Genomic DNA, 20,107 nt, shown 5'->3' with positions numbered 1-20,107 from the left:
TTGTTGTTGTGAATTCATTTGCTGTGTAGGGGAAAAAGAGGTTACATTACCCTAATATTTCAATACCCAGTTCTGTCTCACACTGTTCTTAACTTACTCTTAGGGAGTTTGGTGGTAGAGTGACATTGATGTAAACCTACAGAGGCCATGTTAGAAGTGGGGAAAGAAGACTATCACTTTTGGGGGAAAAACCCAGAATCAGTTGTCTTGTGTTAAAAACAAAAGAGAAGGTAAGGAAATTAACTAACCACATTGCATCCATTTTTAGGAGACAAGTTGTTTCACCCTGCATATGCTTGGTATCACTTATCAAGAAATTGACCGGGAGTAAAAAGAGAGGGAGTTTCTCTTTAAGAGGAGGAGGGGAGCCTTGCACAGTGCTTTAAGTTCTGTGGAGAGTGGAAGGACAGAAAGAATTCACCATAATATATCAGGGAAAGGCTGGAGAAATAAATCAAAAACCTCAGAGGAGCAGCGCTACAAGAACAACAGGAGTGTAGTTCCAGCGTCAGAAAAAGCAAAGACGTGGAAGAAGATGGTGTGCTGGCCTCAAATCTCTCCAGGTAGCAATACAATGTTTCTGCTCAGCTAAGGAGGCTGATGAGATGTCTTAGCAAAATGCTGTGATCAGTCTAGGCTGCAGTGAAGGTAGGAAGCAGGAATTTGAGGCTGTGTGTGTAACACTTTCATATTCTTAAGGTTAGATGAAATTCAGATGAGAGTGCTGAAAGAATAAAATAATAGTCTTTATTCCAATGGAGCATGGCCTGAATTCAAGTTCTGTGGTGTTTTATGAGACTGAACAGCCCTACACAGTGTGAATAAGTAGCTGGTGCAGTTTTGTAGTTTGAGAAGCTCTCTGAAAAAGCAGAACTTTTGTCTGTTAAGTTCCTTTATTATTAATTTCAGTTTTAAAATATTAAGCATCTTTCAAGCTTTGTTATATATTATGGTGTAAGTACCAACTATGATTTCAGGTAGGATTAGTGCTGCATTCTGTTTTGGCATTTTGCTAGATTCTCCCCTTCTGAAGCTCCTCATGGGCTGTTCCTTCTGTGATGAGGCAGAAGTGCTAAAATATGCAAGAACATTGAGAACAGCACTGACAGCCTGAACCCTATGAGAAAATGGAGCAAGCTACAATTTGCTGAAGTGTTTTACATCAGCTCATTTTTCAGGAAGTCAAATAATGTTCAAAAAAAGCATGACATACTGGGATGCCTTTAGAAGTCTTATCTCAGGCCAGGAATTTTGCAGGATAGTGCTTCATGGTGTGAACTATAGTCTGCAAATGGATAAAAGCAGAAGGGGAGAGAGAATGTTACTGTGCACTGGAATGTCAGGTGGTGGAATGCCAACTTTTTAAGCTAAGTGGATGAGAGGAGAAAAAAAGAGTGTATTAAATGCAAATTAATTTGTTTCTGCCTTATCTCAGTGGTTTTAAGTTTTTAGTGTTAATTGTGGTGAACATCTTCCAATTTTTATGAAAATTGGAGGATACCCAGACTACCTACAACTCCAAGTGACTGACTATGCAAGATTTTTATCTATCCATCTGTAACAATGCTTTCTATAGAATTTGACTATTTTTATTTTTATGAGACTATCAATATTTAGCTGATATTTTTTTCAGAATTAATCTTGTGAAATAGATAGTTGGCAAAAAATATTGAAGCAAGAAATACTGATGGGAGTCTCAGTAAAAATGGTAGATAAACCTTCATGTAAATAATTGGCCATCCTATCAGTTTAATAACTTTGAAGTAGAATTGCAAACCTAGAGAAGAAAAAGAATCATTCACCACCCCCAGATGCAGAGGTGGGATACAATGGTCTCTAAAGACTGCTCCAATCTGTATCCAATTTTGCTCCAATTAATCCAATTTTGAGACACAGTCATGTTTCAGAGATGATTAAGTGCTTCACGGATGTAGTAATATTTCAGAGAGGCTTTTAGAAGGCTGGAGTACCCAGTTCTAGAAACACAGTCATTTAGGTCCAAGATCATTGTGTCTCCAACCATTAACCCACTGCCAAATCCATACTAAACCATGTCCCTGAGTTCCTCATCTACAGGAATCGTTAATGCCATCATAGCCCTGGGCAGCCTGTTCCAGTGCTTGAAAACCCTCAACAGGAAGAAATTTCCCCTAATATCCAAACTAAACCTCCCCTGGTGCAACTTGACACTATTTCCTATTGTCCTGTTGCTTGTTTTTTAGGAGAAGAGCTGCCACCCCCGGGCTGTACCCTCCTCTCTGGTCATTTTAGAGAGCAACAAGGTTCTCCCTAAGCCTCCTTTTCTCCAGGCTGAGGCCCCCCGCCCCTGAACTGCTCCTCATCAACTCCATTAACTTCTCTGGACTCACTCAACACTTCAATGTCTTTCTTCTTGTGGGAGGCCTAGAAGTGAACGCTGGATTTGAGGTGTGGCTGTCTTTGAATGTTTTTATCTTGCTTCCATTTTCAGTAGGCCAGTGATGCATTTGAAATAACCTCTTCTGTCTCCTTAGATCTAGATTCTAAGAAATGTGGAGGGGGAGGGAATATTTTTTACTCTTACATATTCTTGTTATATAATACATGCTTTAAATTATTGACTGCATAGTCATCCAAGATTTTGATCAGTATTGAAATTGCTACTGCAGTAATTGGTAACTTTTCTGTCTGGCCTCAAAATGAAGTATATTTCTAAATTCATATAAATGTTGGCATTTTCCCTACTTACATGATTTAGGCTTTGAGTTAATGGGAAGATTGACACTGGTTTTAACATTAGAGGATCTGGACTTCAGAAAAATTAAGCTGTGACACTTTTTTGCTGTAAAACCTCCAATCAGCTGCCTGCATTCATATCTCCTCTGGGGTTCTTGTTGAATAATTTAGAACTTCAGCCAGAAGGTAAGACTTTTTGGAATGAAAATATTGCCTCAGGTGGCTGATTTTCCAGGGAAAGAATCTTGTTTTGTCTGTTTGAAAAATACTGAGACTGCAGACCCGTCAAGCTGCCCAATCCTGAGCTGATCACTTTTAATAAAGGCATTAAAAGGAGAAAAAGTCTCCTGCCCTGTTTATTTCAGGTAATGCTGCTTGCTGAGACAATTTCTACACAGGAAGTAATTGTAGTATATGGTAGAGATAATTCATGCTGTATATATGTATAAAATATTGTAGAATCTAAGGTACGTCTGTGACCACCCTGGCTGGGAGCAGAGTCTTACGTTTATTCAATTAGTTCCCCGACAATGTTAAGATAAGATCAAGTCTGTTAACGTATGAAATAAACCTTCCTGGGCCATGATTGCTAGTTTCCTTGGAATGTCTAAACCTCTCACGAGGACCTGCACCTGGGAAGATTGCATCTGCCGTACTCAAGCACGGGTGCCATTTTGCTACATACGAATACAGGTGTGGACATCTGGACTTACCTTTGACTATTCCTGCACATGTATGGCCCCAGTTCTACATGTGAAGAGACATAAAGAAACATGCAGTCATCCCTGCCTCAGGCAGAATTAACTGTATATAAGCTAAGGCTTGAAACAGTCGGTGTGAACCGCTGGGGAAACGCTGACACTTTGTCGGTCAGGTCTCAGTTCGCCCAGTGCCGGCACACAGGACTGGCGCTGTCTTGGCTGTGGTGGGTTTTTTTTGAAATTCTGTTTTTTGTTAACGATCTAATAAATCATTGTTAAATTTTCTTATAAATTTGGCTACAGATTTGATAATTTGTAATGTAATCATTTTATCTAAGGCTCCCTTTTAAAATTAATATTTTCTCTGATTGAAAGACTAAATCTGTCTTTAATCATCCAGATTAAATGACATCATCAGAATGCTGTAAACTGGCTGAAGGATTAAATGCCCACTATCAAAATGCAAATCTAATTCTGAAGTTGGAAAAGGCTGCCATTTTTAATTCTTTGATCAGCATTAACTAACTACACACTATAGCTGAATAAAAAGATCTTTATTACAACATGTGTTATATATAGGGAGATTTTTTTTTTATATATTTAGCAGACAGCTGCTTTCTCAAAGAATTTTTGGAAGAAGCTTTTCTGCGCTTTGTTCCAGCTGAACACTTACCTATGGATGAATTACTGGTATACCTCTGTAGTAACATTTACATTATAGTTAGATTTATAATTGTTATACGAATAAAGAAGTCAGGTAACTCACAGAATTTATCTGCAGAATTCCTACACATTTTAATTATGAAATGATGCATTTAATTAGAAATTAGGCAGTCCAGAAAGCAAGAAACCTCCAAGCAAAGCATTTTATTAAACCATATCTGACTCATTGGAACATTTTGGGTAGCTATTACAGGGTTGATGTTAAGAAAGGTTGATGTCAATAATTTAAAAGCATACTTAAATACACAGGACAAGGCAGACAGAGTATGATGGACTGCTTAGCTGGAAACAGGACTATAAGACGGTTGAAAAATTCACTTTTCTGTGGAAACAAAACATGGTAGTGAAAAGTTCTCTAAATACATCAAAAGCAGGAAGTCATTTAGGGAACAAGTGAGGAGATGACAGGAGGAAGAAATGTCAAAGAGGTGCTTGAGTAATGAGACTGACAGACTTGGCAAATTCCTTGTTTCATTTTTATTGCTGAAAATGTTAGGGAAAGTCTCATGCACACAATAAATTATTTGCACCAGAAAAAATGCATGAAATCTCAGGCCAAGCATATTGGATTGATTTGGTTTTTCTTTTTTTTCCTTAAATATTGAATTAATCAATTGGTGTCAACACCAGATTATTTAGGGAGCTGTCATATTTTCAGACAGGGGCAAAGTCCCTTCTGAAAAAATGTGTCCCAACCACGCAGGAATTACTATGCTTGGAGCAGGGGTACATCAGGTTGCCCATTAAAACTGAGGTGATGTCAGGCTTGGTTGGCATGCAATATCCCTTTGACCTCATGATTAGGAATGTATTAAAGAATTCTGTGATGGACTAACAGCTGTGGACAGTGGAGAAATACCTGTCTGCAGCCACCACCCCTGTATAATAGGTCTGTGCTGTGCTCCGTATCCTGGCTTTCTTGACTGTCTTCCAGCATCTTCTTGCTAACAGAGGGTACAGGGTCAAGAGGAGCCAGCTTGATTTAAAGGAAACAGATACAACTATTGAACCCCATGGAAATGCAGAGCAAATAAGCTACCTGGGCTATGGCATCACCCAAGGAACCAGAAACCTGGGCATACATGAAAAGTGTGAGGTGGTGGGATAGCACAGCTTCTCTCTGAAGGGAAATCCAAGTGGACTAAACTTGGTATGTGTTCCCTGAGTGAGTCAGAGAGGATACAGGTAAAATTGTCTAGTGAGTACTCAGAAAGCCTTTGATGAGGGTGTGCAGCTGAGATTATTAAAACATGAAAGTTACCACAGGGTTGGAGGAGAGATGGCCAGTCAACAGGAGGCAGAAGTGGACCTTGGAAAAGGACGAAAGTTTTGGAAGCTGTTTGGGTTTTAGTGGGTACTCTCAGGACAAAATGCAGAACAGAAACATTCTTCCTTTGTGTAGTGGATCATAAAAGGAAGCCCCATTTTTTCATAAGTGTTTCTTAAAACTAAAAATAGACTTGTTATAAGATACCTATAAGTAATCAGTAGCCTAGAGGAGCTGTAGTTTGGCAGTTCTCACATACTGAGACTTGTTACCCGGATGGATGTCTGTTTTTTAAATTTAATTTTTTTTTAACTTAAGAATTAATTTATCTCATAAATTGCTATCGTATTGTGATATGTGATGAAGTTAATGCATGCTGTATAAAGAGATATGTGTGGGTATAAAATATTGTAGAAATTATGTTTTAACCTGCCTAGCCAGGAACAGAGTTCTATTCAGATTGTAACTAATTCCTGGCAGCTCAAGATAGCATCAGGCTTGTTTAACGTCTGAATGGGACCTTCCTGGACCATCACGATCATTTTGATCATGGCGTTGTCTCCTGCACCTGGGACATAACATCGGGGGTCTTCCTGGCCCATGATTAATTGCAGTGTCCCAAGAATTTCACAAGATTCAGACACATCCTGATTGCATCTAGGTACTCAGGGACTGATACCAACTTATTACATGTGAAAACAAACTTCCTCTGTGTACCTAGACCGTCTTTTGCTATTTCAACATATGTATAGAAATGGATTTCCATTCGAAGGAGTGAATAGAAAGATGTGGTCATCTTTGCCTCAGGCAGAATAAACTGTATATAAGCTGGATGGGGGAGGGGGGGGGAACACTCGGTGTGAACCCTTGAGGGAAAGCTGTCACTCTGTCAGATGAACCTCTGGTTTCACCTAGCACCTGTTACCGGGACTGATGCTGTCTTGATTGTCGTGGTTGCTCGAAATTCTATTTTTTTGTAATTGACCCAATAAATCTTTGTTAAACTTTTCATAAATTTGGCTATCGATTTGATAATTTATAACAATATTATTAATGTTAGGTGTAATATTCTTTGGAGATTATGATGGAACATGACAAATTAAACTAATTACACTATATCTTTTGTCTTAGGTGAGACTTAACAGCTTGAACAATTTGCAGCATCCTAAGGCTTCAGCAGTTATGCCTTGAATTCTGGTAATGGATGAAGATGCAGGAAATATTCTTGAGAGAGCAGTTAATAATTATTATTACATACAAGCCATGAAGCATCTTTATTCCAACACCCACCCCTGTTGAAAATTGGTCCATAATTCATAATGGTTTATAATGTTCTTGATTTTAAGAGATGTTTGATTGATGTGGATTGAAATGTGAGATAAACAGGGCCAGGAGACTTCTTCTCCTTTTTAATACCTTTATTAATAGTGATCAGCTCAGGATTGGGCGGCTCCGCAGGGCTGCAGTCCCCGTCGTGTCTCCCAGGGTGACTCAGAGGAGGAGGATATGCGCAGCTCTGTCCACCAGGGGCAGAGCCGGGGGATCCAGTCCTCGTGGGAGCCTTTAGGGCGTGATGTCCCCGTCAGATCTTGCCTCTCCTCGCTTATTCTGCTTGGTCTCTCCGCCGGGGACGACTCTCACGGTCAGGGCGAGAGGTACTCCGCATCTCTGCAGGCTCAGCACTTGGCTTCTCACGTCCGGACATCACTTTAGTCTCTCAACTCTTAGGTGGCTCGTTGTTTTTAGGGTTTCCTCGTTGCATTTTGGAGTTGGGGTCCCAAAAGGCATGCTGGTCTTGGAGTCACTTTGCATAACCCCCCCCACCCTCTCAGGTGTCTTCCCTATGGTAGGAAAAGAGAACACCTTAGCCTCGGGGAAGGGCCATCACCCCACCCCAGCCAGGGCCTTTACTAATACAAAAGGGGCGATAAGCTACAATGACCCGTGATTACAATAACAAAGCACGCAGAATCCTGGCAGGGACAGAGATCTGGCTGCCTTTTTGTAACTTTTTCTCACAAAAAAATATTAACCGAATTTTTGTTCATAACAAAATGTATTTCCTATTGGCCTGAACCTTGGATTGGTGAAACTCTCTTGCTGAAGATTGAATTTCTATATTGTTTTCCTTCCTTCCCTCTCTATCTCCCTTCCATCCTTGCCTAAAGCTGAAAGGTGGGAGTGTCTTATTATAGTGTTTTATAATACTGGGAGTGTCACATTATAGTGTTCAGCCTGATCTTAATATAACATTCAATATATCCACGTGAGATCCATAATTTCTGGTTGGAACTGCATGTTCAACTGAACTGCACCTTTAGCCATTAGGCCTTCTTACTTCACTGTCACTAGGCATATTACAACAGACATTTTGAAATTATTTTGATTTCCAATTGAAAACTCTGTTTTTATTTAAAATATTAGTTTGCTTTTGTGAAATACAAAGTTGTGTTTTGTGTCAGGTACAAACAGGCGATGGGTGTAGTTGTGAATGCGAAATGTGTGGACCCCGACAATGGGAGAGCTGTGAATTCTAATAATAACAGAGGAAAATAAAGCATGGAAGAAGGCCTTTGAACCTATCTTTTGTTTGCACATTAATCCTAGTTGATTTAAGAGCATTGGAATTAAAGTGTTTAAGATGTTGCTTTTTGCCTGCATTTAATCCATAAAGAGTTCTGCAATAATAACCTTTTGAAGTGTAATTTTAGAATATTACTTGTATCCTTGAAACTATAGCTTTGGAGTATATATAAAGGAAATATGCTTATCTCATGCCTTATTGAAGCAGAGAAAAACAGCTTGAGAAAGGAAGATGAACATCACCTCAAGGGTTTATGGTTTCGACCAAATGGAAACTGGACCGCCACCATCTGGGATCCTCCTTTTGAGATACATCCTGAGAAACTTAAGATCACAATAGTGTGCAGAATCATGATGTGGTAATTTGGAATAAAAATTGCTGATGAGTAAAAAAATTGGAAATAGAAACTGCTGAAAAAGCTGATGAGTACCCCCATAAATACCTGTAACCCTCAATTATCAGTGTGCAGTTGGAGGGAAAACTTCCCCCACTGTATCCAGTGCTGTATTGCTCATACTTTACCATATTAAATAATAAATTGATTGCTGCTTGAATATTGGCGTAGTCAAGCTTCTTATTCTTAACACTTTTTATAACAGAAAAATCTAAAATTCACAGTTGCCAGAGCTTCTCTAGACAGCTGTGCAGAGAGCTTAGGCTTCCCAGAACAAAGATTGGCCTGCATTAAAAGCTTCCAATCTTTTTCAAGTCCCAAGCTGCAGCCACAGACTGAACAGGGCTGCACATGGCCTGGTTCGCTAAAAACCTTTTCTTTGAGTTACTTTGCTGGTGTCTATGCAGAAAAGTGGGACGTAGCCAAGAGAGCGCTACATGATAGTGTAGTCTGCAATATTAAAACATGTAACAGTATGTGTAACAGCATGTGGCTACAGTGACGATTATAGCTGCTATAAGTAGAAAAGCTGCCAATTGCCTTTTAAAGGTTGCAGAGTGAACAGGTTTGACCAGTTGCTGCCAGAGTCGAGTTCTAACTGTTATTTTAACCACCGGTCATTTTCGTTGACTACCTCCTTTTGCCAGTACCACCCTGACTGCTGCCAGATGGATGACCCTTCTGGTACAGTGAAAGGAGGGGACATGGAGGGGGGGGACGATATCGGAGGGCATGCAAATGACCTCGGAGCCAGCATGCCAAGGGAAAGCCACCCCATCTTACCGAAAGACCCCAAAAACAACGAGCCAACACAGAATTAGAAGATGAAAGTGATGTCTGAACGTGAGGAACAAAGTTCCGAGCCTGCAGAGACACTGGGACCTTTTTTCTGCCCCTCGTCCTAGCCACGGAGGACCTCGGCTAGAGCCAGGACCCTGGGAGCCAAACTGGAAAAGTGAGCAAGGGATTGTCGCAATGCATGCGGCGCTGGCGTGAGTGTGGACCCGACGGTTCTTCCCCCAGAGCTGATTGTTTTAATAAAGGCGTAAAAACTACAGAGAGGAGAGAAAGGAGAAAAGTCTCCTGCGCAGGTTTATTTCAGCATCCAGGGAGGCCACAGCCGACCACAGGGAAAAGAGAACATACAAATCTCTTTGTTGTTTAGCACCAGAGTCCATTTTGTTTCCCCCTCACACACCCCGTGCCAGGGCAGGCAGGAGGCCGAGGCCCGGGAGCCCGAGCAAAGCCCAGGGAGCCGAGAAAGCAGAGAGAGGACACCGACCTGGGGCTGGGGTTTTATCAGGTGTCCCATGGGAAGAATCTTAGGATCAGATTACAGCCTCCTCAGAACGGAAAAGCTCCACAATTCTGCTGAGAAAAGGGTAGAAGCAGGCTTCTGTATTACCCATGTTCAAAAATTCCCTGTTCCTGTTATGTAAAAACTACTGTCGCAGCATAGTTAAAGACAAAGTTCTGACCAATCCTCATTAATAATTACTTCCTGGCTCACATCTCCCTGTTGTTGAGACGCAGCTGTATTTTAATGAACATTTTTTAAATGAAATTGTTTCCTAGGCTGTTCTGTGCTAATCTAAATTCGGACTGAATAACTGTTGGAATGCATGAAATGGAAGGGTCTCTGAGCCCCTCAGAGAGAGAAAAGAATGCAGAGTTTGAATTAGAGCCTCTAGAGAAGCTTAAATACATTAAGCCACACAGATTTCATATAAATGTAAGTCTTAGCTTTAAGTAAGTAGAAATATATTCTAAGCGCCTTAAGAGACTGTATTAGCTAGTAAAAGCCCTAAAGCCTAGTTTAACATAGCTCCAGACATAACAAAAAATAACAAAAACATAGCAGAACATTGTTTGTGTTTCTAGATAGAGTAGATAGAACTACTCATGTAAATAGATCAAATTACATACCTAGATTTTAGGTAAGAAAACAGTATATTTAAGTGAACAGATGAAATAATGTACATAAATTTAGGGTAAGAATTGAGACTACTTTCACAAATTAGAGTTAAGATCGGGTTGGTGTAGAAAAAATATTTTACAATCGTGCTTTTAGCTGATTGGTTGTTCTATGGGTAAAAGTCCCCCCTATACTGAAGTACAAAAAAAAAAAAAAAAAGAAAGAAGAAGAATGAAGAAAGGTGGGAGCTGCTTCTGCTACTGCGTCTGCTCAGGACTTTATGCCAGAAAGCTTTTAGCATAGACTTTAATACTTTGGACTCCTGAACTCTGAACTCCTCCTCCGAGACTGATGCATTCATGCAATAAACAACTTTACTACAACCAACATCTGCTCTTGTCTCTTTGAAGACCCAAGACCCACAATAACCTTGACAAATAACTACAGATGAAAGCCAACATGTGATATGTTGACCGTAATGATGCAAAAAGGTGCTTTTTTGCTAACATACATCTTCCTAAGAAAAAAAATAGAAACGGTAGAACACTTAAGTGGTGGTGTTCTATGCTGCCAAAAATCTGAAATTTGACAGTTTTCCTATTTATTTTGGCTTACTATGTCTCATGAATTAAGATTTTAATTCACTCCCCCTTCCATTGTTTCCACTCCTCACTTTGTGTTAGCAGTCACAGTGTACCACCATCTGTGAGTTGCTTTATCTTGCTAGAATGATACAAAACAGATAAATTCTTCTGGAACACGTGGCACATTCATATAACTCTGCAATAACCCTGTGCATATTATCCACATTGTTTATTTTGAATTCTTGTTTTCCCCTTGCCCCAGTAGTCCCAATTAGTTATTAGTTATTAGTTAAAATTAGCTATTTTCCTTTACATCACGAAGCTAACTGCATCTCAAATTCAGTGTTCAAAAATTATGCAATCAACTCTCCAACAGGGTTTCAGAACTAAGTAGTAAAATTAGAAAGTACACAAAGCATTACTCAGAAACATAAATGCATTCCTTGCTTGGGTATTAACCCTCTGAAGTGTACATGTCTCTGTGTTGTGTATACATGAACTATTTCTCAAGACCAAAACCTAGTAAATTTTTGTTAGTATGTTGTGGAGCCTGAGGGCAAACTGAATCCCATGCAATGTGGCTGTTGCTGGGGTAAGAAGCATTATTTGTGACTGCTTATAAGAACTCCACTTTGTGAGGGGGCTTTTTCCTTCTTTCCTCCTTTTTTTATTCTCTTCTTCTTGCCTAAAAAAGGGATGGGAAGTGGCGTTTCATTTCCACACATTTTTTACAGCAAAACATGATGAATGTATGACCCTATTTCAACTAATAGAAAGAGAGAGGCTTTCACAGATAGGCCTCATTTATATCTGCAAGATATGTTGAATTTTAGAAGAACACATTTGACTTTTCTAAGCTTTTCTGTGGCAATAAATTTTGGTGCTGCTGACAGCACAAATGCTTTAAGCAGAATAAATACTGAGAAATATTGGGAAATATTGAGTGCTGTCATCTTGGTTATTATTGTAATTCAGTCTGGATTCATAGGAATCCAAAGCAAAGATAGAGCACTATTTGCAAAAAGAGAATATTGGTTTAACACAGCCTTGCTTTTTGGTGGGGACAGTGGAAGCGACAGAGGCAGCTTCTGAGAGAAGTTGCTCGAAGCTTCTACTATGTCTGGAAGAGCCAGTCCCTGACAGCTCTGAAGCTGGATGAATTAGAAAAGTTGGTCACTCTTCTGTGAAAACATTTTTAAGAAGGAAAAACAATTGCCCATAGTCCTTCTTCCGAGGAATGGGGAGGCATGGAGGCAGGGCCAGCGCTGCAAGTGGCCACACAGCTACTGTCATCTCAGCACAGCCAGCAATGGATTTTGCCTGCCTGGCTGCTTTTGGCCAGCTGTGCTGAGAACAGGAGGACAGGGGCGGTGGCAGCAGCTTCTCCTTTTCAGCACTCTGCATGAAGAGAGGTGCTGTGGCAGCTGGCACCACCTGTGATGTGCCAGTGGGGACCACATGGCCAACATGAGCAATTCCCCGATGTGGAGCCTGGACAGGATCAACCTTTCAGCACTGCTAAACCCTGTAAGAATTTTTCAATTGATAGAACTTGAGAAGAAAAGAACCCATGGGCACTAGTTCCCTCCCAACTTCCAACTTAGAGAAAAGGTGTCTTAGGTTGCAAATGCAAGATGACAGTGGGGGTGTGTATTCTATTGCCATCTGTTAAAACCAGGTGCGGTGGTTTTCTTTATATCTTCCATGACCCATCCTCCCTCTGGGGAGATATCTTCTGTTAATGGGCCGTTGAATCTCACTGCTTGATTGATAAAATTACATCATCCCCTTGTGAGATGCTTTGCCCAGGGGGAGGAGCCAAGAATTCCTAACTGCATATAATCTGAAATTTAGAACATCACAGGCAGCCTTTTCCCATTGGACTTCCAGAGAAATATCAGGCCCATCAACAACACTACACGACCTTCACAGGAAAACTACATCCTTTATACAGTTTTGTTGTTTCAATGGAACTACATCTGTAACACTACATCTGTCACTCCAGGAGGACTGCAGCCATCATTTAATCAGACTGCTACCAAGACCCTGACCAGCTGGGTGTCAGGTTGTATTCTGACTCTGTTGGTGTTGTTTTGTATTACTGCATTTTTATTTTCATTTTTATTTTCATTTTTTCTTAATAAAGAACTGTTATTCCTACTCCCATATGTTTTCCTGAGTGCCCCTTAATTTCAAAATTATAGTAATTTGGAGGGAGGGGGGTTTACGTTTTTCCATTTCAGGGGAGGCTCCTGCCTTCCTAAGCAGACACCTGTCTTTTCAAATTCAGACAAAAGAAAAAGGTGAGGACACCAGAGGAAAACACATGGTGACACTAGGGTCGATGAAAGGAGAGAGGGGCAGGAGGTGCTCTGAACATCGGAGCTGAAATCTACAAGCCATGATAAGGACTAAAATGAAACAAACGGTTTCCCTGTAACTCATGGCATGCTTGGGCAGATGCAGAGGTCCACTTGCTGCCTGTGAGAAAGTGTGTTCACACTGGAGTGCATGGATTATGAAAATCTGTATTCTAGTGGGAAACTCAAAGAGAGAGATAGAAGATCCTTGTTTCCAGAAATAAAGAGAGCCATTGCTTCCAAAATAGAGCATTTATCCTTAAAAGACTACACCCCATGAACTAAAATGTCCCATGCCATGTTGTTGGAGAAGACTGTTTTGCCCCTGGGGGGGGAGCCGTTATAGCAGGTCGGGCAGGACTGCTACTCATGAAAATTAGAACCACATTGGAGAAGTTCACAGAGGACAATGTCCCATGGTGGAAACCCGACGGCATAGCAGAAGAAATTAACCTTCCTAAGCAAACTGAAGATTTTGAGTGAAAAACTGACCAAAACTCACACACCCCGTCTCCTTGTATTGTCGGTGGAAGGGAGGGAGGGGCTGGAGGGGAAAAAGGTGACCTAAAGGTTTATTTTAGGTTTCATTATTCTCTTTTAATTCTGTTAATAATTTCTTTTCTTTGTACCTTTTAAGCTTGAGTCTTTTTTGCTTTAAGTATTTTCTCCTAATCCTTAACTCGTGAACCCTTCAATTTTTCCTTACTTCCTCCTTCACTCAACTATATCAGAGAAGAATGAGTGAATGTTGATATTTTTCATGGGTGCCTGGCTTTTAGCCAGTGTCAGACCATGACAAAGATATAAACATTTCATGGATTTCTTTTTTTTTAACATTAGCAGTTATGGCAAAAATACAGTGTTTTACCTATTCATAGCAAAAAGAAGAGAGAACTACCGGCAATGCAATAAGTTGGTTTTTTAATTTTTTCTTCCATTTGACATCTTGTTATTTTTAATTTTGAAGACATTTGCAAATGTATTCTACTTAAAAGTGAAATATCTATTTCCAATCTTTTTCATAAAAATTGTGCTCTCTAAATGAACAATGATATGTTTTTTACTTTGAAACTGATAGAAATAAGCACAGTTGATATTATTTTATTGCCAAATCATCTTTGTGTGTGTGTGTGTTTTGGATGAAAGCAAATTTGGAGGAAAGCTGAAAAAGCTTACTATTTTCAGTGCAGCCTTAGCAATCAAACCTACTAGGTTTCAGAAGATACTGCAATTTTCATGTAATACTTACATGAAAATTAAATATCACATTGATTTCTTTAAATAATTTGAAAAATAATTGCTTTGCTTTTGGTAATTTTCCTCATATGCTATGGAAAAACAAAGCTGTCTGAAACTAAGTACCAGCACTTGAAATGTTATTGAATTTAGCCATTATTTCTGAATGTGAATGATCTTTTATTATAGATGCTGCTCTTTTATTGTTATTTGCTGCTCTTACTGAAACCAGCAAGTCTGAATGCAAAACACGGGTGCAAATTAGGGGATTTTAGGAATTAATGTCTGTAAATGGTAATTGACTTAAGCAGAAAAGATGATCCCAAACCCATTCACCGGAGGTATACTTTCTATTGTTTTTAGGCACGGTAGTTGATGCTTGTTAGAATAAACAAAAAAAATTTACCAGTCTGAAAAAAAGTGGTAATTTTTTAGCCATTCTCCAGACTATTTACAAGCTCATTCTGAATTTTTTAAAGAGTTTTTAATGAATCATAGAATAAAAACATATGCTGAGTTGGAAGGGACCCACCAGGATCATGGAGAACAACTCCTGGGCCTGCATAGGACCCTCCCAAGAGCCACACCGTGGGCCTAAGAGAATTGTCCAAACACCTTGAACTCAGGCTTGGTGCTGTGAGTACTTTCCTGGGGAGCCTGTTCCAGTGCTCAACCACCTTCTGGCAGAAGAATCTTTTTCAGCCTAAATTTCCCCTGATACAACTTCAGACCATCCCCTTGGGTCCTGTCTCTGATCACCATAAAGACATTGCTGAAAGTGATATCTTACAAAAATGGAACGATAAGTTCTCTGTTTTCACCAAGGAACAAATTTCTGAACAGTGGCAGGGTTTGCAAGCACAGGTTATCTTACAAGATCAGAGTCTGAACTCTTCATGACTGAACCTGATTCTCAATGGTAGATAGGTTTAAGTGACACTGGTAATCCTGTAAATAAAAAAAAGCTGGTGTCACAGCACCAAACAGATTTGAAATGTGTATAAAAGGCACCTTGGGCTTTTTGTATGGTAGAGTTTACAAGAAAACATAGAGTTATGATGACATTTCCTTTTCTGGTTTTTGAATTCACAAACTAGAAAATTCTAGTTGCTTGAATAACTATGTAAAGTAATTTGATATTAAGATCAAACACTGCCCAGAGGTAGCTACAAAAACTGTAAGCCAATGCAGGTATGATTTTTGCTAATTGGAATATTGTTGGATAATTTCCCTGTTTTAATGGTAAGAAACTTGCCTCTTTCTAGATGCTAAAATCTCTCCCTGACATCTGCAATAATACAGGCTAAAATTAATTTTGTTGTGAAAGCTTCTTTTTCTGTGTCAAGATACTTCACAGCTTTTTTTAGGCTTATTAAGGCACACAAAATGTCTGTTACTTTTAACTGATGTTTTCTTATGTATCTTAAATCACTGAGAAGTAGATGAGCAATTTTTAAAATGGGACTTAGGGAGATTCATTGCCAGCACAACAAAAAGGAAACTTTCAATGAAGAAAGGTAATCATAAGTTTTCTTTAATAGTTCCCCAAAAAAGTGATCTGAGCATGAATAGGACTGTTTGGATTTCTAGCAATAACTAGGAATGATTTTAGGAGCACACTGCAAAGCTACAGTTTTTTGTACCTATGACCCTGTCACCTGTATAGTCTTGCAGAAATCACAAAAAAAAACTTTGCAGAAGAGTTGTGAAGAAGCATGGTGGAGAGATTGCTGCAGTATGTACAGTGGGAACAACCTAATTGCACTATTGCAGCTCAGGGCTTGAAATAACGTCCTCCCGTGACAATGGCTTAAACTTAATACAGGCAGACTATTGGTCTGGACATGAGTGAGATCACACATAGTTATGTATTTATTGTTAATCTAGTCCATGCAACACTGGGCAGAGACAATTCTCTTGTCATCTGATAGCACAATCCCTGTCTTTGTTGCTCCTTTACTTTTTTTTCTTTTTCACTTAAGTTATAACTTCATTTTGGTTAAAGAGTTTATCTCTTTGGACAACATCTCTTCAGCTGCACTAGATATTGTGACCCTTAGAGATGGTAATAATAGTATTTAGAATAAAAGAAACATAGAACCATGGAATGGTATGTGTTGGAAGGGAGCCTAAAGATCGTCTAGTTGCAACATGCTGCTGTGGGCAAGGACACCTTTCACTATCCCAGGATCCTCCAAATCCTGTCCAACACTTCCAGGAATGGGGCATCCACAGCTTCTCTGGACAATTTCCCCCTAATATAACTTCCACTCTCAGTCTGAAGCCATTCCCCTTAGATCTGTTATTACATGCTCCTATAAATAGTCCCTTTCCAACTTTCTTGTGGATTCCCTTCAGGAAATGGAAGGTCACAATTAGGTCGTGGACTATAGGATTCATTCTCAGCTCGTGCTGATTCTAGGTTTTTCCAGTGCATCTTATCTTCCACCTTGATGGCATTCTTTCTTTAAATTATTAGTATTAAAATGGAAAGATTATTTTTAATTCTTGAATTCTAAAATAGGTTATTTACTGAAGATGAAATGACAACTACAGACAGGAGTTGTGCAATAGTGAAATTAGCTTAAAATAAATTATACCAGTTGAGTGAAGGGGGAAAAAATACTTTGAAATTTTACTGGTTTGATGCTAGGATTTAGAGAAATTTGTAAGAACTGGCCTTTCCTGTAGAAAGTGAACTTTATTTTCATAAAGTAAATTCTTGCTGTTTTTTCAGTAATAGGATTTTTTAATTGTGGACTTTAAGAAAGCAGTGAGGTGGCATTAAGTATGGTAAAGTATATCAATTACATCTGTACTTGAATAAAAGGAGTTTTGGGGTCTGAATTTGTGCTCTAAAAAATCAATGTCAAAATGGCAGAATAAAATACAAAGATAGAAATTTGTTTAAAAAACCCCAAAACCTTCTGTCAGAAATGTCTCTTGTAATATTTAGTAATATTTAGCTTTATTAACAGTTTATGCCAGTATAGTTCACAGAATTCACAGAATGACTAGGTTGAAAGAGACTTTCAAGATCATTGAGTCCCACCTGGTCCCTAACACCTCAACTAAACCATAGCACCCAGTGCCACATCCAGTCTTTCTTAAACACATCCAGAAATGGTGACTCCACACCTCCCCAGGCAGACCATTCCAGAACTTTATCACTTTTTTTGTAGAAAACTTCTTCCTAATATCCAACCTATATTTCCCTTGATACAGCTTGACTTCTGTGTTCACAGAAGTCAGTGCTGCCTGGTGAAAGAGACCAACCCCCACCTGACAGCAACCACCTTTCGGGAAGTTGTGAAGAGTGATAAGGTCGCCTCTGAGTCTCCTTTCCTCCAGGCTAAACAACCCAGCTCCCTCAGTCATTCCTCATGGGGCTTGTGTTCCAGCCTTGTTGCCCTTCTCTGGATGCGCTCGAGTGTCTCACCATCCTTCCCAAATGGAAGGGCCCAGAACTGGACACAGCACTCAAGGTACTGCCTCACCAATGCTGAGTACAGGGGAAGGATGACCTCCCTGCTCCTGCTGGACACACTCTTCCTGATACAGGCCAGGATGCCATTGGCCTTCTTGGCCACCAAGGCACAGTGCTGGCCCCACCAAGGCACACTGCTGGCTCACATTCAGTCAGCTGCTAACCAGTACCCCCAGGTCCCTTTCTGCCTGGGCGCTCTCCAGCCACACCGTCCCCAGCCTATAACTCTGCAGGGGGTTAGTGACCAAAATGCAGGACTCGGCACTTTTACTGATGATCCATGTCATCAATAAAAATATTAAACAGAACTGGTCCCAGCACAGACCCCTGAGGGACACCACTGGTTACTGGCCCCCAGCTGGGTGCAGCACCATTCACCACCACTCTCTGGGCCCGGCCATCCAGCCAGTTCCTAACCTAGCAAAGAGTGCTCCTGTCCAAGCCGTGGGCTGCCAGCTGTTCCAGGAGTGTGCTGTGGGAGACTGTGTCAAAGGCCTTGCTGAAATCCAGGTAAACAACATCAACAGCCCTTCCTGCATCCACCAGGTGGATCACTTGGTCATAAAAGGAGATCAGGTTGGTCAAACATGACCTACCCCTTCTAAACCTGTGCTGGCTGGGTTTAATACCCTGGCCATCCTGTAAGTTCTGTCTGATGACACTCAATATATACTGTTCCATAATCTTACCTGATACTGAGGTCAGAGGTTGTTTTCTTTCATCACTTAAATAGAATCAAATAAACTTATATGGGTTGTCATTTACCTCATCAAAATAAACACCATATTTTTTATAGGATGCTAACTGGAAATGAGTCTGTAAGGTAGATTAATGATTTAATATGAACTGTGTGTGTTCTGTTTTGAAAGCAAAACCAGTGAGACACCCCAAGTCAGAAATAGAATTTATTAGGAAAAGGGAAAAACCCAAATACATGCAATAATACAAACCAAAAATCACTGACAGAGTCAGAATACAACCTGATACCCTGCTAGTTAGGGTGGTGGTTGCAGTCCAGATGAAATGGTCTTGTTGAAGTGGTGATCCCATAGAAGCGGTCTGGTAGCTCTTGTCCTCTGGAAGCCAGTGGGTAAGGGGAGCTTGTTCAGTCCCAAACTCCAGATTATATCCAGGTGGGGATGCTTAGCTCCTCCCCCTGGGCAGAGCATCTCACAATGGGCTGATGTTGTGGTGTGTGGCAATGTCCGGTTTTAAACTTCCGGAGCCCTTCCCATGTGTACCTATCCCTTCTCCCTTCCCCCTCACCCCTTGCTGAGTGTGCCCTGTCAATCAGGCTAACATACCAGCAAGGCGTCGTGTGATTCGTCGATTTCAAAGGATGCTCCTCAGGCCTGGGGGTCATTGGCCTGTCTAAGTGTCATCCTCCCTTGAGACCCTGCCCCCTTCACCTGGTTGGTAACTCACCTGTCCCCTCCCCTTCCCCTGTCCCCGAGCTTATAAAATGTGAATAAGACCATGCGGCTTTATTCTGTTATCAGCAGTAGCCCAGTGCAGACGTATCTGTGCTCATGGAATAAACATCTGGCTACCTTCTAGCAGAATCCGCTCCCTTCTTTTCTTCACCATCGCCAGAAGCTCTCCCCTGAGGAGAACGGAGTCCTGTCTTGTGCCCCGCTGCACTCTGCCGCCAGCCAAGGTATCTTTGAGGTATAACACCACAGAGCTGCCTGTGGCCCAGCAGCGAAGGTCAGAACTGGCCTAGGCACCATCTAACTGGTTATATTGGGATACATATTCCAATAGGCTGATATCGTTCTGATCATGCAGTGGGTCCTTGATTACCCATTAAACAGACATGGGTCCTGGAGGGAGCTATCTCTGAGTCATGTGGCAAGGCAAGGCCCATTAACAGGAGATAAGGAAGAACAATGCCTCTCCTGGTCTCAGCAGCTCTTGAGGATGGGAAGAGAATACATCTTTATATTGTAACCTAGGACAGTGTGTTAGCATGAAGGATATGCTAAGTGCTGTGGATTGATTAGTAGGAGAAGAAAACTGAAATAACTAGGAAGCAGAAAAATGATGCAGTAATATGTATTAATTATATGGATTAATTTCTAATAACCAAATATGAGTTTTCTGTGACTGGCCTGTATTTTTACATGTACAGCTAATTAATA

At 40.5% G+C, this 20,107-nt stretch overlaps 1 long non-coding RNA gene across 1 annotated transcript; it reads left to right on the top strand.

Annotated features, from left to right (window-relative positions):
• The first annotated feature begins 4 nt into the window (after window positions 1-4).
• Window positions 5-9,091, top strand: LOC141727090 (uncharacterized). Its single transcript, XR_012578128.1, has 3 exons — window positions 5-563; window positions 2,223-2,427; window positions 6,538-9,091. It is a non-coding gene; the product is annotated as an uncharacterized LOC141727090 (long non-coding RNA).
• Window positions 9,092-20,107: the final 11,016 nt, after the last annotated feature.

This window comes from Zonotrichia albicollis, chromosome Z (assembly GCF_047830755.1).
Source record: "Zonotrichia albicollis isolate bZonAlb1 chromosome Z, bZonAlb1.hap1, whole genome shotgun sequence".
NCBI classification, from domain to species: domain Eukaryota; kingdom Metazoa; phylum Chordata; class Aves; order Passeriformes; family Passerellidae; genus Zonotrichia; species Zonotrichia albicollis.
This window is presented reverse-complemented; position numbering and strand designations above follow the sequence as displayed.